This window comes from Rattus norvegicus, chromosome 9 (assembly GCF_021556685.1).
Source record: "Rattus norvegicus strain SHRSP/BbbUtx chromosome 9, alternate assembly SHRSP_T2T, whole genome shotgun sequence".
Taxonomy (NCBI): domain Eukaryota; kingdom Metazoa; phylum Chordata; class Mammalia; order Rodentia; family Muridae; genus Rattus; species Rattus norvegicus.
In genome coordinates, this window is record NC_141542.1 from 75,851,267 (window position 1) to 75,869,995 (window position 18,729).

The window sequence follows — 18,729 nt, forward strand, 5'->3', positions numbered from 1 at the left end:
AAGCAAGATCTAGTTTCAAAATCATATCAGATCATGATGCTGGAGGACTTCAAGAAAGACATGAACACACTTAGGGAAACACAGGAAAACATTAATAAACAAGTAGAAGCCTACAGAGAGGAATCGCAAAAATCCCTGAAAGAATTCCAGTAAAACACAATCAAACAGTTGAAGGAATTAAAAATGGAAATAGAAGCAATCAAGAAAGAACACATGGAAACAACCCTGGATATAGAAAACCAAAAGAAGAGACAAGGAGCTGTAGATACAAGCCTCACCAACAGAATTCAAGAGATGGAAGAGAGAATCTCAGGAGCAGAAGATTCCATAGAAATCATTGACTCAACTGTCAAAGATAATGTAAAGCGGAAAAAGGTACTGGTCCAAAACATACAGGAAATCCAGGACTCAATGAGAAGATCAAACCTAAGGATAATAGGTATAGAAGAGAGTGAAGACTCCCAGCTCAAAGGACCAGTAAATATCTTCAACAAAATCATAGAAGAAAACTTCCCTAACCTAAAAAAAGAGATACCCATAGGCATACAAGATGCCTACAGAACTCCAAATAGATTGGACCAGAAAAGAAACACCTCCCGTCACATAATAGTCAAAACACCAAATGCACAAAATAAAGAAAGAATATTAAAAGCAGTAAGGGAAAAAGGTCAAGTAACATATAAAGGCAGACCTATCAGAATCACACCAGACTTCTCGCCAGAAACTATGAAGGCCAGAAGATCCTGGACTGATGTCATACAGACCCTAAGAGAACACAAATGCCAGCCCAGGTTACTGTATCCTGAAAAACTCTCAATTAATATAGATGGAGAAACCAAGATATTCCATGACAAAACCAAATTTACACAATATCTTTCTACAAATCCAGCACTACAAAGGATAATAAATGGTAAAGCCCAACATAAGGAGGCAAGCTATACCCTAGAAGAAGCAAGAAACTAATCGTCTTGGCAACAAAACAAAGAGAATGAAAGCACACAAACATAACCTCACATCCAAATATGAATATAACGGGAAGCAATAACCACTATTCCTTAATATCTCTCAACATCAATGGCCTCAACTCCCCAATAAAAAGAAATAGATTAACAAACTGGATACGCAACGAGGACCCTGCATTCTGCTGCCTACAGGAAACACACCTCAGAGACAAAGACAGACACTACCTCAGAGTGAAAGGCTGGAAAACAACTTTCCAAGCAAATGGTCAGAAGAAGCAAGCTGGAGTAGCCATTCTAATATCAAATAAAATCAATTTTCAACTAAAAGTCATCAAAAAAGATAAGGAAGGACACTACATATTCATCAAAGGAAAAATCCACCAAGATGAACTCTCAATCCTAAATATCTATGCCCCAAATACAAGGGCACCTACATATGTAAAAGAAACCTTACTAAAGCTCAAAACACACATTGGACCTCACACAATAATAGTGGGAGATTTCAACACCCCACTCTCATCAATGGACAGATCATGGAAACAGAAATTAAACAGAGATGTAGACAGACTAAGAGAAGTCATGAGCCAAATGGACCTAACGGATATTTATAGAACATTCTATCCTAAAGCAAAAGGATATACCTTCTTCTCAGCTCCTCATGGTACTTTCTCCAAAATTGACCATATAATTGGTCAAAAAACGGGCCTCAACAGGTACAGAAAGATAGAAATAATCCCATGCGTGCTATCGGACCACCACGGCCTAAAACTGGTCTTCAATAACAATCAAGGAAGAATGTCCACATATACTTGGAAATTGAACAATGCTCTACTCAATGATAACCTGGTCAAGGAAGAAATAAAGAAAGAAATTAAAAAACTTTTTAGAATTTAATGAAAATGAAGGTACAACATACCCAAACTTATGGGACACAATGAAAGCTGTGCTAAGAGGAAAACTCATAGCGCTGAGTGCCTGCAGAAAGAAACAGGAAAGAGCATATGTCAGCAGCTTGACAGCACACCTAAAAGCTCTAGAACAAAAAGAAGCAAATACACCCAGCAGGAGTAGAAGGCAGGAAATAATCAAACTCAGAGCTGAAATCAACCAAGTAGAAACAAAAAGGACCATAGAAAGAATCAACAGAACCAAAAGTTGGTTCTTTGAGAAAATCAACAAGATAGATAAACCCTTAGCCAGACTAACGAGAGGACACAGAGAGTGCGTCCAAATTAACAAGATCAGAAATGAAAAGGGAGACATAACAACAGATTCAGAGGAAATTCAAAAAATCATCAGATCTTACTACAAAAACCTATATTCAACAAAACTTGAAAATCTTCAGGAAATGGACAATTTCCTAGACAGATACCAGGTACCGAAGTTAAATCAGGAACAGATAAACCAGTTAAACAACCCCATAACTCCTAAGGAAATAGAAGCAGTCATTAAAGGTCTCCCAACCAAAAAGAGCCCAGGTCCAGACGGGTTTAGTGCAGAATTCTATCAAACCTTCATAGAAGACCTCATACCAATATTATCCAAACTATTCCACAAAATTGAAACAGATGGATCACTACCGAATACCTTCTACGAAGCCACAATTACTCTTACACCTAAACCACACAAAGACACAACAAAGAGAACTTCAGACCAATTTCCCTTATGAATATCGACGCAAAAATACTCAATAAAATTCTGGCAAACCGAATCCAAGAGCACATCAAAACAATCATCCACCATGATCAAGTAGGCTTCATCCCAGGCATGCAGGGATGGTTTAATATACGGAAAACCATCAACGTGATCCATTATATAAACAAACTGAAAGAACAAAACCACATGATCATTTCATTAGATGCTGAGAAAGCATTTGACAAAATTCAACACCCCTTCATGATAAAAGTCCTGGAAAGAATAGGAATTCAAGGCCCATACCTGAACATGGTAAAAGCCATATACAGCAAACCAGTTGCTAACATTAAACTAAATGGAGAGAAACTTGAAGCAATCCCACTAAAATCAGGGACTAGACAAGGCTGCCCACTCTCTCCCTACTTATTCAATATAGTTCTTGAAGTTCTAGCCAGAGCAATCAGACAACAAAAGGATGTCAAGGGGATATAGATTGGAAAAGAAGTCAAAATATCACTATTTGCAGATGATATGATAGTATATTTAAGTGATCCCAAAAGTTCCACCAGAGAACTACTAAAGCTGATAAACAACTTCAGCAAAGTGGCTGGGTATAAAATTAACTCAAATAAATCAGCTGCCTTCCTCTATACAAAAGAGAAACAAGCCGAGAAAGAAATTAGGGAAACGACACCCTTCATAATAGACCCAAATAATATAAAGTACCTCGGAGTGACTTTAACAAAGCAAGTAAAAGATCTGTACAATAAGAACTTCAAGACACTGAAGAAGGAAATTGAAGAAGACCTCAGAAGATGGAAAGATCTCCCATGCTCATGGATTGGCAGGATTAATATAGTAAAAATGGCCATTTTACCAAAAGCAATCTACAGATTCAATGCAATCCCCATCAAAATACCAATCCAATTCTTCAAAGAGTTAGACAGAACAATTTGCAAATTCATCTGGAATAACAAAAAACCCAGGATAGCTAAAGCTATCCTCAACAATGAAAGGACTTCAGGGGGAATCACTATCCCTGAACTCAAGCAGTATTACAGAGCAATAGTGATAAAAACTGCATGGTATTGGTACAGAGACAGACAGATAGACCAATGGAATAGAATTGAAGACCCAGAAATGAACCCACACACATATGGTCACTTGATTTTTGACAAAGGAGCCAAAACCATCCAATGGAAAAAAGATAGCATTTTCAGCAAATGGTGCTGGTTCAACTGGAGGTCAACATGTAGAAGAATGAAGATCGATCCATGCTTATCACCCTGTACAAAGCTTAAGTCCAAGTGGATCAAGGACCTCCACATCAAAGCAGACACACTCAAACTAATAGAAGAAAAACTAGGGAAGCATCTGGAACACATGGGCACTGGAAAAAATTTCCTGAACAAAACACCAATGGCTTACGCTCTAAGATCAAGAATTGACAAATGGGATCTCATAAAACTGCAAAGCTTCTGTAAGGCAAAGGACACTGTGGTTAGGACAAAACGGCAACCAACAGATTGGGAAAAGATCTTTACCAATCCTACAACAGATAGAGGCCTTATATCCAAAATATACAAAGAACTCAAGAAGTTAGACCACAGGGAAACAAATAACCCTATTAAAAAATGGGGCTCAGAGCTAAACAAAGAATTCACAGCTGAGGAATGCCGAATGGCGGAGAAACACCTAAAGAAATGTTCAACATCTTTAGTCATAAGGGAAATGCAAATCAAAACAACCCTGAGATTTCACCTCACACCAGTGAGAATGGCTAAGATCAAAAACTCAGGGGACAACAGATGCTGGCGAGGATGTGGAGAAAGAGGAACACTCCTCCATTGTTGGTGGGATTGCAAACTGGTACAACCATTCTGGAAATCAGTCTGGAGGATCCTCAGAAAATTGGACATTGAACTGCCTGAGGATCCAGCTATACCTCTCTTGGGCATATACCCAAAAGATGCCCCAACATATAAAAAAGACACGTGCTCCACTATGTTCATTGCAGCCTTATTTAAAATAGCCAGAAGCTGGAAAGAACCCAGATGCCCTTCAACAGAGGAATGGATACAGAAAATGTGGTACATCTACACAATGGAATATTACTCAGCTATCAAAAACAACGACTTTATGAAATTCGTAGGCAAATGGCTGGAACTGGAAAATATCATCCTGAGTGAGCTAACCCAAACACAGAAAGACATACATGGTATGCACTCACTGATAAGTGGCTATTAGCCCAAATGCTTGAATTACCCTAAATGCCTAGAACAAATGAAACTCAAGACAGATGATCAAAATGTGAATGGTTCACTCCTTCTTTAAAAGGGGAACAAGAATACCCTAGGCAGGGAAGAGAGAGGCAAAGATTAAAACAGAGACTGAAGGAACACCCATTCAGAGTCTGCCCCACATGTGGCCCATGCATATACAGCCATCCAATTAGACAAGATGGATGAAGCAAAGAAGTGCAGACCGACAGGAGCTGGATGTAGATCGCTCCTGAGAGACACAGCCAGAATACAGCAAATACAGAGGCGAATACCAGCAGCAAACCACTGAACTGAGAATAGGACCCCCGTTGAAGGAATCAGAGAAAGAACTGGAAGAGCTTGAAGGGGCTCGAGACCCCATATGTACAACAATGCCAAGCAACCAGAGCTTCCAGGGACTAAGCCACTACCTAAAGACTATACATGGACTGACCCTGGACTCTGACCTCATAGGTAGCAATGAATATCCTAGTAAGAGCACCAGTGGAAGAGGAAGCCCTGGGTCCTGCTAAGACTGAACTCCCAGTGAACTAGACTGTTGGGGGGAGGGGGACAAGGGGGGAGGGTGGGGAGGGGAACACCGATAAGAAAGGGGAGGGGGATGTTTGCCCGGAAACTGGGAAAGGGAATAACACTCGAAATGTATATAAGAAATACTCAAGTTAATAATAAAAAAAGAAAAAGAAAAAGAATTTCTTTAAAATATTTAACAACAAAAAAAAAATCTTTCTTTTGAGGATCTGTTTGTTGGCTTTGGTTTGCTTTGGTTTTTGGTTCTCTAGACTGGGCCTCATACAACCCAGGGTGCCCTCAAATTGGCAGTGGAGCCAAGATCGGCCTTGAATTCCTGGTCCTCTTGCTCCCTTCTTCTGAGTGCTGAGATTAGAGATGTGCTCTGCCTCGCCCTACTTCAAAACTGGCAAACATGAAAAAGATGCAGTAGCTCAGTGACACAGAGCTTGTCTGTTGCCCATAGGTTTTTATCCCCAGTGGCCATGTTCGAAAGAAGCCTCACTTTGTGTGACGGTCTGAATATGCTTGGTCCAGGGAGTGGCACTATTAGGAAGTGTGGCCTTTTTGGGCTAGGCGTGACATGGAGGAAGTGTGTCACTTTGGGGATGACCCTCCTCCTAGCTGCCTAGCAGTCAGTCTTTCCTTAGGAACAAGATGTAGAACTCTCAGCTCCTCCAAAATCCTATCTGCCTGCTTGGACACTGCCATGCTTCCCTCCACTATGATAATGAACTGAAATGCAGAATCTGTAAGCAAGCCCAAATAAATGTTCTTTATAAGAGTTGCCTTGGTCATGGTGTCTGTTCACAGCAGTAAAACCCTAACTAAGACACCTTTGTTTAAATAAACAAGGAGCTATTTGAATAGAGAGGCCACAGGGAGGATCCCTGAGGTGCCAGGTATGGCAGTGGAGCCTTCTGAGACCTTCTATGCCAACCTTGTCATCAGCTGAATCAACGGAAAGACACCAGCTAATGGCAAATGATTCAGAAAAAACAGCTTTGTCAAGACGTGTCTGAATTCCTGACCAATTCTCCAGACATATCTTGCTTCTCTAAGTCAGTACACTTGGAATGTTTGGTTATGCAGCAACAACTGAAACAAGGGCAGAGTGACAGCTAATAAACAAATAAGGTGGTGACAAAGACTTCAGATGTGGGCGGCAGCTTTCTAGCTATTGTCAAAGACTGGATGGAGCCTAATTTCAAATTCAGCACTTGTCTTTGTGACCTTGACTTGAGTCATTTTAACCTCAGTGTGCCTTGATTTCCTCACCAATAAAACAGGGATGGCAGCAGGCCTAGCTTATTAGCAAAGCGAAGGTCAAATGATTCACTGAATATATAGAGTTCATCATTCACCACGGTACAGAGCAAAAGCTATATGTGACCAGACATAATGGTACTGACCTATAATAATACCATTAAGAAAGGCTGAAGGAAGAGGATTACAAATCTAAGACAAGATTATATAGCAAGATTATATAGCAAGACTTTGTCTCAAAGGGGGTAGGGGTTGGGGAGGCGAGCAGCTGGACATACACCTGGGTAGCCTTCCTGAGGCAGAGGTAGGAGATCAGGAGGCTCACATGCATCAGTCACAAGTTGTAGGCTAGCTTAGTTCCACACAGTGTGAGACTCTGAAGAAGGAGGAGGAAGAAAAGGAGGGGGCAAGGGGAAGAGGAAGAAGAGGGCAGGGAAGGATCGATGGAGTACTGATAAGTCGGGCTAAGTTCTTTGTCTACTCAAACTTGGAACTTGAGTTGGGGGCCAGGGGAATGGTGTTTCAGGGACCGCAGAAGACTTGAGAAAACACAGGAAGGCTCTTCAGCACCGCCCAAAACACATACGTTACAGAGAGAATAGGAGGGGAGGAAGGAAAGGTATTTCCTTGGGGAAGGAGTGTTGTGAAGTATAACTTTTTAATGGAGTAGCAGTTAACAGGGTGTGAGGTGAAAGTGTGGAACAGGTTTCCAGGACTAGGAGTGTAGCTCAGCGGCAAAGAGCCTGCCTAGCACGTGCGATGTTCCAGAGCCCAGGAAACAAACAATAACATCCCAAAACCGAGCACTAAAAAACAAACTGCTCTTCCAGAGGTCCTGAGTTCAAATCTCAGCAACCACAGGGTTGCTCACGACCATTTGTTGTTTTTTTTTTAAAGATGTATTTATTTACTTGTTTATTTATCTACTTGTTTTATGTATATAACCACACTGTCCTTGACACACCAGAAGAGGGCATCAGATCCAATTATAGACGGTTATGAACCACCATGTGGTTGCTGGGAATTGAACTCATGACCTTTGGAAGAGCAGCCAGTGCTCTTAACCGCTGAGCCATCTCTCCAGCCCACAACCATCTGTAATGGAATCCAATGCCCTCTTCTACTGTGTCTGAAGACACCTACAGTGTACTCACATAAATAAGTAAATAAATATTTTTAAAAAGTTATCCCACAAAGGACTAGAGAGATGGCTCGCCAATTAAGAGCACTTGCTGCTCTTGCAAAGGTTTGCTTTCCAGGACCCATATAATGACTTCCAATTATATATCTGAAATGTCAGTTCCAGGATGTCTAATGCCCTCTTGTGGGCTCTTTGGGCACCAAGCACATATGCCATGCACATACGTACATGCAGACAGATCTTGATATATGTGTCAAAAATAAATAACCCTGAGAACACACACATTGATTCTCTTTTTTTAAAGACAACTCATTATTTACTTTTTGCTTTTTTGTGCTTTGGTGTTTTCCCTGCATGTATGTCTGTGTGAGGGGGTCAGATCCCCTGGAACTGGAGTTACAGACAGTTGTGAGCTGCCATGTGGTTGCTGACATTGAACCTGGGTCCTCTGCAAGAGCAGTCAGTGCTCTTAACCACTGGGCCACTGCTCCAGCCCTAATTTTTTTTTAAAGATTTATTTATTTATTTTATGTATTTGAGTACACTGTAGCTGTCTTCACACACCAGAAGAGGACATCAGATCTCATTACAGATGGTTGTGAGCCACCATGTGGTTGCTGGGATTTGAACTCAGGACCTCTGGAAGAGCAGTCAGTGCTCTTTTTTTTTTTTTTTTTTTTTTTTGTGAGCTGGGGACCGAACCCAGGGCCTTGTGCTTGGTAGGCAAGTGCTCTACCACTGAACTAAATCCCCAACCCCTGCAGTCAGTGCTCTTAACCATTGAGCCATCTCTCCAGCCCACCAGCCCTAATTTTTTTTAAATATTTATTTGTTTTATGTATGTGAGTACACTGTTGCTGTCTTCAGACACACCAAAAGAGGGCATTGGATCCCACTACAGATGGTTGTGAGCCACCATGTAGTTGCTGGGAATGGAACTCAGGACCTCTAGAAGAGCAGTCAGTACTATTAACCACTGAGCCATCTCTCCAGTCCCTGTGGACTAACTTTAATAACAGTACAATATACATTTTATTACTAAAATACAGACAGAATTGAGTGAGTTGTTAAATCAGTCCAACATTCCTAAGAGACAGAACACAATCTACGTTTCCCAGTTCCCTAGACACGGTTTTCTCCTTACTCAAGGTTTTAACAGCATTCAGAATTAGCACTTAGAAAGGCTGGAGACAGCACTGCAGAGAGGGCTTAGCTGGCAAAGTGCTTCCCTTGCAGGCCTGAGGACCTGAATGTGGATATCTAGCACTCGAAAAGGCTCAACACAGCATCTGTGTGCTGTCATCCCAGGACAGGGAGAGGGAGGCAGGACCCAGGGCTTGATGGCCAGCTGTTCCAACGAAATTGGTTAGCTCAGGAGTCAGTGAGAGACTCTGTCTCAAAAAACATTAAGAGAACAACTGGGGAAGACATCCATTGTTGACCACTGCCTTTCACATGCATGTGCATGGGCACCCTCCAAACATACATGTGCACAGGTGAACATTCAAACGCAAAACAGAGTGAGATTGACAGAAGGGAAGAGCATGGTGCACAGAGCTGCATCTCAGGCGGGTCAGAATGACAGACAAACAGCTCCGGCCTATCTTTGCTGTATCTGTATTTGTGATGTGCATTCATGTTTGGATATAAAGACGGTTATTTATTACTCGAGTCATTTTATTAAGACTCTGAACAGTGGGCTGGAGAGATGGCTCAGCGGTTAAGAGCACCGACTGCTCTTCCAGAGGTCCTGAGTTCAATTCCCAGCAACCACATGGTGGCTCACAAACCATCTGTAATGGGATCCGATGCCCTCTTCTGGTGTGCATGAAGACAGCAACAGTGTACTTATATATAATAAGTGAATAAATCTTTTTTTTTTAAGACTCTGAAAGTATATAAAGATATAGTGCAGCTTCTTCTTCTTCGGGAAAAACACCAAATGGCGGATGACGCCTGTGCAGCGGGAGGGCCCGGAGGACCCGGGGGCCCAGGATTAGGAGGCCGCGGCGGCTTTGGTGGAGGATTCGGCAGCGGCCTTAGGGGCTGCGGTCGTGGCCGAGGCCGTGGCGGTGGTCGAGGCCACGGTGCTCGTGGAGGTAAAGCTGAAGACAAGGAGTGGATCCCCGTCACCGAGCTGGGCCGCCTGGTTAAGGACATGAAGATCAAGTCCTTGGAGGAGATCTACCTGTTCTCCCTGCCCCTTAAGGAGTCTGAGATTATTGACTTTTTCCTGGGTGCATCTCTAAAGGATGAGGTTCTGAAAATCATGCCAGTGCAGAAGCAGACTCGGGCTGGCCAGCGGACCAGGTTCAAGGCTTTTGTCGCTATTGGGGACTACAAGGGCCACGTTGGTCTTGGTGTTAAGTGCTCCAAGGAGGTAGCCACTGCCATCCGAGGGGCCATCATCCTAGGCAAGCTTTCTCCAGTGCGGAGAGGCTACTGGGGGAACAAGATTGGCAAGCCCCACACTGTGCGGTGCAAGGTGACAGGCCGCTGTGGCTCTGTGCTGGTGGATCTCATCCCTGCCCCCAGAGGCACTGGCATTGTCTCTGCTCTTGTGCCCAAGAAGCTACTGATGATGGCCGGTATAGAAGACTGCTACACTTCAGCCAGGGGTTGCACTGCCACCCTGGGCAACTTTGCCAAGGCCACCTTTGATGCCATCTCCAAGACCTACAACTACCTGACCCCCGACCTCTGGAAAGAGACTGTGTTCACCAAGTCTCCTTATCAGGAATTCACTGACCATCTTGTGAAAACCCACACCAGAGTCTCTGTTCAGAGGACCCAGGCTCCAGCTGTGGCCACCACATAAGTGTTTTTATACAAGAAAAATAAATGAATTAAGTCTGTTAAAAAAAAAAAAGATATAGTGCAGACCCTGAACATGACTCTAAGTGGCTGACACTTTGGAGGAAGGATACGCACCTCTCACTGACACCAGGAAGCACTTTCCTTGCAGCTGAACTTTATACAGGGAGACACTGACTAAGACAAGGAGCTAAGAGCCCCTCGTGACATGTGATAAAGTAGGAACTGACTTAAACAGAAGCAATTCCAACTTATCTCAAACCCAAGCCTAATCAGGCAGTGGATCAAGGAGCTGACTGCCACATGTAGGTAAGCAGAAGTTCTTTTAGAGGAAGCACGTGCTACATGAGAATACTTAAGTCTTATATTCAAAAGGTCTACATTAAAACATATGCATAATTAAATGTTAGCGATCGCAAATGTTAATGAAATCTAAATAAAATGTCTGAATTTCTAGGGGGAAAGGTGTTTCAAGACAGGGTCTCTCTGTATAGCTCTGGCTATCCTAAAACTCATTTTTTAGATCAGGCTGACTTTGAACTCACAGCTTCTCCTGCCTCTGCGTCCCGAGTGCTGGAATTAAAGGTGTGCACCACTGCACCCAGCTTTGTGCTGAAAATTTTTTATACAGTCTGTACTTTTTTCTCTTATTTTTATGTCTTAAGGATTTTTTTCCCTGACAAAATCCATGATATATCCTAGCATTCTGAAAATATTTTTAAAGCACTAAGCTCCAGGCTACTAAAAAAATAACAATAATAACATCTCGAAGTTGTATTGGCAACTGACCTTATTTAAACTTAGAAATCGATTTCCTTTGGACCACGAGGTTAATAATGGCTCCTTCCCAAACTGACTTATGAGTGTTTTTGACCTACGGTGCCATTCTGAGCAGTGTTCTGTGATCTTTTGTAGTAAGTAGTCATTTTTCATGAATTCTGGTTCTCAGAGAAGAGCATGGCTGAGGAGACAAGATGAGGTCCTCACAGGAGCTGTGACAGAGAGGAAGACTAGAGGACAGAAAACAGTGCCCCTGTAGCCCGAGGCCAAAGGGAAGAACGTGTGCTCCATACAGTGTGGACCAACACATCTCCTAGGGGATGGCAAGATGGCTCAGCCAGGAAAGGTGCTTGCTGCACAGACCTGAAGACCATGAGTTCAAGACCCCATTCCCACTTTAAAGTGGAAGAAGAACACCGACCTCTGTCCTCTGACCTCCACATGTTATTTTTCTCCACACTGAAGTTTTATTATACACACACACACAAAAACAAACCCAGAAATTGATATGCAATATACACAACATGATAAAATCCATATCCAAGAGGTTGTAATTCAGTGGTAGAATGTTTGTCCGATATGTTCAAAGGCCCTGGGTTCAATCTCCTAACTGAAAAAAAAATAACATAAACATCTAAAATGAGTCTGAAACAGTTTACCAAGAAGCTAAACTCTAGGAATAAGAAACTAAGAAATGGTGTCGGTTTAACCCGAAGCAACCTCTCTCCTCAATGGGGCATGAAGCAACCAGGCAACTTAAATTCAGTGAGAAGCAGCCATGTGCCTGACTCTTAGAAAATTCATAGTCACCTTTTTAGGTGGAGATGTGGGCAACAAAATCACTACATTTTCACAGGGCTGCCTTGACACCTAGGTGGACCATTCCTTTGCTGTTTCTTTCAGATTAAAGTACATGTGATTTAAGTGCAGTATTATTTAATTTTATTAGTTTGTATTAGTTGTGGAAAATAACTGATTATGCTATGACATTTGCACATATGCACATAATTACACCTCAATCGAGTCCACTGTCCCTATCACCATCTCTCGTCTGTCTTCCTTGCACTGGCCATCTGCCTTCCCAAATGGCACACATTGCTTTCAAGTTGTGTGTTCATATGCCTCATGGATTATGTATGTATGTATGTATGTATGTATGTATGTATGTATGTATGTATGTATGTTTGTATGTATGTGTTTTGGTTGGATTTGTTTTAAGTCAGAGTGCACGTAGCTTTCTGGCTAACCTCAAACTCACTACACAACTGATCAAATCCCCCTGCATCCACCTCTCCAATGCCGACAGGTGTGAGCCACCACACTTGGTTTAACGTTTATTTGTGTGTTTAATTATTTATTTATTGCTGAGATATAACCTCAGTATGTAGCTCTGTCTGTCGGGGGGCTGCAGCAATGCTTCTGACCAGCCTCCTGAATGGTTATTTTTTAGTCCCCTGAGTTAATGAGCTGAGAATCATTGGTGTCTGCTTACGCCTCTCTTCAGTTCCAGTGCTGTAAGCGCAGAGAGGACTCGGAATGCACCTTCCACCAAGCAGTCAAGACCCACCGTCCTTCCTTTGCTTGTCCCTCCTTCATTCCATTTTCGCTCTTTCTCCCCCTTGTTCCTTCTCTTTTCTTTCTTCCTATCTTTCCTTCTCCCTTCCTCTCCATCTGTATCTTCTTTTCTTGTTTCCCACCTCCATCTCCCTCCTTGGCTTTAGAGATGATTGTTATGTCGGGGAACACACTGGAAGGGACTGTGTCTGAGAGGAGACTTGAATTAAAGGTTTCACACAATGTTTTGAACCGCTTGGTTTTCAGGGTCCTTGTTCATGTCCGTACATTTCAGGCACGGTGGGGTGCATCAGGGTGGTGTGGCATTGCAGCCACCGTGGCTGGGTTGATTCTAGTGGCAGCACACGCTGAAGACAGTTGGGAGAGTCAGAGAAATTTAGGAAGCAACTGAATAAGACGAAGAACAGTTTTTTAAAAAGATACATGTAAACGTGGAAAAGGACTACAAGAGGTAGGGTCAAGCCAGCTACGAGAAGCAAAATTCTAGGAAAATTGGAGTTCGTGCTGAGACTTGGAGTTTGGAAGAAAAAGTTGACCTGGTCAGGTCTGGTCTTAGCCACCAAGTGGCGCTGTTGGAACGAGGCTATCCTCGTCCTGTACCCAAAGTCAGCAGGGGCTCAGGCACTGGAGAATGAGATTGGAGCCTCCTACGATCTCACACAGGGTCCCTGGGGATCAGATTTGACGTCTGATTTTTTAAATTTGTATTTATGCATATATATCCACAATACATGCATCCTAGAAAGCAGCAGTAACTTCCACTGTATATTTTTAAAAACAGATCTAACCCTACTGCCTACACTGGAGAGTACACTCTAATGTCCAAGGTAAGAGCTCCACGCTAACCTCTCTCCCTCCACAGAGCAAGAAGCTTTAGGACAATGCTAAGACAATGGGAGCACTTTAAAGCGCAGAAATTCACTAGCACACAAACACACCAACACTATTGGTTTTGTTTTAAAGTTTTTACATTATTTAATTACGTATTCGTTTAGTGTGTGTGCGCGTGTGCATGTGCATGTGCACGGTGCTTGTTCATGCCATTTGACTCATCACACTGTAGTATAAAGCTGTATGTTTTCAAGGTCATTGGAACCTGTTTGACAAAACCAGGCGCTTGGACTGAACCTAGGGAATGTAGGTGACCATTGCCTACCTGATAGGTAAGTATCTCAAAATGTGTGGCTAGTCTTTGTCACATTAGCAGACAGTTGCTCCCACAGTTTCATGCACAGAATAGTGTTTCTTCCCAGTGTTAGAGAAACACAGCTTGTGTGTCAGCAAAATCCACAGCAACCAGAAAGAAAAAGCTCATGCTCCTTTTAAAAATATTTTTTCATTTATTCGTTGATGTTTTCTCACAAGGATACAATGTATCTTGATTATATCCACCTCCTACCCCCATCTCCTCCTGGACCCCATAACATGTGCCCCACCCCCCACCAATCTTCACATCTTTATGCTTCACTAAGTTCAGTCAGATCCAACTACAAGCTCATGGATGTGGTCAGTTTACCAGCAGCCACGCCCCCAAAGAGAACTGACTCCCTTCCCCAGCAGCCATCAACCACCAGTGGTTTTGTTTCATTTCAAGTAATAGCCCATGTGTATATATGTGTGTATACATAGCTTCATATATATCCTTCATATACATATCCTATAAACATGGGATATGGATAGGATAGGTAGACAGATGGATGGACAGGCGGACAGACAGATGAGATATAGACATGGGATTGATTAGAATGGTTTACAGGCTATGGTTAAACAATAACTGTCTCCCAATGGGAAGCAAGGGCAAGAAAGCGAAGAGTATGAACTTCCTTCTTCTATGTCATTTCTGTCGTTTGCCACCAGAAACTTCCCACCTCAAATGATCTGGATTTTGGGTAGGTATTCTATTTTCAAGTAATTCATCCAGCCACTCGAGTTTAGTTAATTCTCGATGTGGTCAAGTTAACATCCATCACACGCAGCGTCTCCCTTGTACCTTGGCTCGCACGTGTGCTTCACGTTTTGTATTATTATTACTGGATATCGATGTGCTGTTTACTTGTGCTTAGTTTTCGTTGTGAAGTTGGTGTTATTACTTCCCACACTGTCTTTTATTCCACTACCTTAAATAAAGAGTAAGATACCCACTGGTGGTGTTCAAAAGCATATGTGAGGCAAAACGACCATGTTCCCCAATTCAGGAATTTTGAAGTATTGGACATTGTTTGCACAAAAATGTCAAATATCTAACACTATGTTTAGTTTTATAGCTTTAAATTCTATTTTCACAGGGGCTAGAAATATAGTTTAGGGATAGCCCCTTACTTAGCATGCACAAGGCTATGCAGGAAAAATATATTCCATGTTCCTTGCCCTGATAATAGATTCCTGCCTCCTATTCTGGTTTTTCCCACACTCTGGATCTCACCTCCAAAACAGTATTTTACCTGTTGAGGGTCAACCATGTTGGGATGCCCAGGAAGGAGTGCTAAGTGACGCTGTATGTGTAGATCCACATGCTAAAAGGATTGGAAAGCAATGGCCTAAAAATAACCTCCCAGGCAGGGAAGTGTGCTTACAAGGTGTTGCTGTGAGAGATAGCTTGGTTTGTACAACAGTGCAGTTATACAGGACCACGGCCTAAGGCAGTAAGGGACCCTCACAGAGATCACAGAGATCTGCCTGCCTTTACCTCCCAAACGCTGACATTAAAGGTTTTCACCCCCATGCCCAACTTTGATTTTTTAATTACATTTTTATTTTGTGTGTAAGGGGAGGGCTGGGGAGTGGGGGCGCAAACTGAGTTTCATGGAAGTCCAGAGGACAACTTTTGGTTATTGTTTTAATTTTATTGAAAGCCTACCTATTATGGTCAGAAATGGACAGGGAGATAGATGCTAGACAGACAGACAAATAGATGTTATATGATACATAGCTATTAGATGATAGAGATGATAGTGATAGTTGATATAGATAGATAATTGATAGATGAAGGATAGATAGATAGATAGATAGATAGATAGATAGATAGATAGATAGATAATATATGTGTATAGACTCTGGGTGAATGCTTTTAAGAAATACTGCTTTTTAATTCAGGACATTCTGATTTGTTTGTTTCTAAGTTGTTGTTGGTTGGTTTTGTGGTTGTTTTTGAAACAGGGTCCGAATATGTAATCCAAGTTGGACTTAAACTGGAAATCCTCCTGCCTCAGCCATCTTGTGTGTTACAAACTTGCACTACCGGCTCCTTTGTGTCGTTCCCCACCCAAGGTCTAATTATTTATCCAGGCTGTCACCAATCCTATGACGATCTTCCTGCCTCAGCTGTTCCACTGCTGGGGTTGCATGCATGAGCTGCATGAGAGTTTTTGTCTCATTCTTTTACGACAAGAGTAAGACTTATAGGCATCATTCTTGGTTTTGCTTCTTCACTTCACCGTGTACCCTGGTCATCACTCTGTCATTAAGATATCATTCTATTTGTATTGAAGTATTAGCATTCCATTATGTGGGTACTAGGGCTTATTTTCATCATTTCTGATAGTATTTTTTAATGTTAGTACTGTGGAACATCTGAGATTACCCACATATTAGAGAAAAATTATTAGATGATATTTGTTATGAAATATAATGCAATATAATGTGTCGGGAATGCTTGAGTACCTGACAGGCCCGTGCTAAGGTGTTCCCCTGAGAAATCATACCAGCTAACAGACCTAGTATAAAAAAGATTTAGAGGGGGAACAAAAATACTCACAGGAGGAAATATGGAGGAGACAAAGTGTGGAGCAGAGACTGAAGGAAAGACCATCCAGAGACTGCCCCATCTGGGAATCCAGCCTATATACAGACACCAAACCCAGACAATATCGCTGATGCCAAGAAATGCTTGCTGACAGGAGTCTGATATAGCTGTCTCCTGAGAGGCTCTGACAAATACAGAGGTGGATGCTCACAGACAACCATTGGACTGAGAACGGAGTCCCCAATCCAGGAGTTAGACAAAGGACTGAAGGAACTGAAGAGGTTTGCAACCCCATAAGAAGAACAATATCAACCAATCAGAACCCCCCCACCCCCTCCCCCCGAACTCCCAGGGAATAAACCACCATCCCAAAAGAACACAGGAATGGACCTATGGCTTCATTTGCATATGTAGCAGAGGATGGCCTTGTCAGGCATCAATGGGAGGAGAGGCCCTTAGTCCTGTCAAGACTCGATGCCCCAGTGTAGGGGAATGTCAGGGCAGGGAGGTGGGAGGGAGTGCACGCATGGGTGGGTGAGGGAGCACCCTCATAGAAGCAGGGGGGAGGGATGATGGGATAATGGGTTTCTGGAGGGGAAACTGGGAAAGGGGATGACATTTAAAATGTAAATTAAAAAAATCCAATAAAAAAAGATTTATTGTGGGGGAAGGAAGCAGAGACCTGGAAAAGGGATAGAGGCAGAGAAAGAGGGGAAGAAAAAAAGAAAGGAAGAGAGAAAGAGAGGCTAGCTAGGAACACACAGGAACAGAGAGAGAGTGGAAGAAGAGGAGGGAGAGAGCTGGAGTAGTAAGCAGTCTTCTTCTTTTTTTTAATTTATTCTCTGTTTAATTTATTACACTCTGCTCACTGTCCCCCTTCTGCTCCTCCTAATCCTTCTCCCATCCCTCCTCCCCTTCTCCTCAGGTGGTGGGGGACGGTGCTCAGTGAGTAGCCTTTTTATAGGTTGCCACATCTGACTCTTAACCTGACCTGGCCACTGGGTGATGACGAAAGCCGTTGCTAGATAGCTGTTGGGCGGAGCCTAGCGGATTTGTCTGAAAGTCAATAATACCCCCCCTCCAAATATTAAATTTAATAAAAACAGAGCAGACAGGAGAATATGCAAATTTTCAAATAAACACAGTGGTTTGAAATCACAACATTTGAGAAAGGAAAAGTACCGCCAAAATGTGATAGAAAAACTAAACTGATGGTCTTTCCTTCAGTCTCTGCTCCACACTTTGTCTCCTCCATATTTCCTCCTGTGAGTATTTTTGTTCCCCCTCTAAATCTTTTTTATACTAGGTCTGTTAGCTGGTATGATTTCTCAGGGGAACACCTTAGCACGGGCCTGTCAGGTTATTATCAATAACCTATAATTTTATTGCTAAGTTAAAAAAAAAAAGGCAGAGTGGCTGTGGTGCACACACCTGCAATCCTAATACTAAAAGGTGGAGGCAGGAAGATCAGGAATTCACCTGCATCCTTGGCTACAAAGCGAGTTCCAGTCCAGCCCACGTGAGACTTTCTCAAACCATCAAATCGATAGATAAATAAATAAGTAAAAGAATGAATGGATGAACCATTTGTATCAACCCAGCTTCTCTGGAAAGAGGCTGAGAAGAAAAAGGAGGGACGGTAAATGCAAGCCCAGGGAAGACCGGGAGAGGGGGTAGCGCAAGGGTGGGGGGATGAGGGGGAGGACGAAGCGCGGGGGCGGGGTAGGGGGGTGGTGTGGTTGCAGTTAAGAGTGAGCCGCGCTGAGCTAGCCTGAGGGATCTTGCAGCAGTCTGAATGGAGCTACAGTCCGTGCCTGTCCATTTAAGGGGTGGCAGGCACTGGGGCGGATGAGGGGGCTCTCAATTCCATGAGCTTCGTTCGGGCAGTTCTCCGCGGGCGTGGGGGTGTGGGGGAGGAGCAACAGTGTGCAAGCCCCAGGCGGACAGGGCCTAGGATATCCACCAGGCTACAGAAGGCACAGTTTGTTTGGTTGGTCTCAAGTGCGAACTGCTATGATGCAG

General features: G+C 42.9%; 1 pseudogene; it reads left to right on the forward strand.

Annotated features, from left to right (window-relative positions):
* The first annotated feature begins 9,711 nt into the window (after positions 1-9,711).
* Positions 9,712-10,615, forward strand: Rps2-ps15 (ribosomal protein S2, pseudogene 15; annotated as a pseudogene).
* The last annotated feature ends 8,114 nt before the right edge of the window (positions 10,616-18,729 follow it).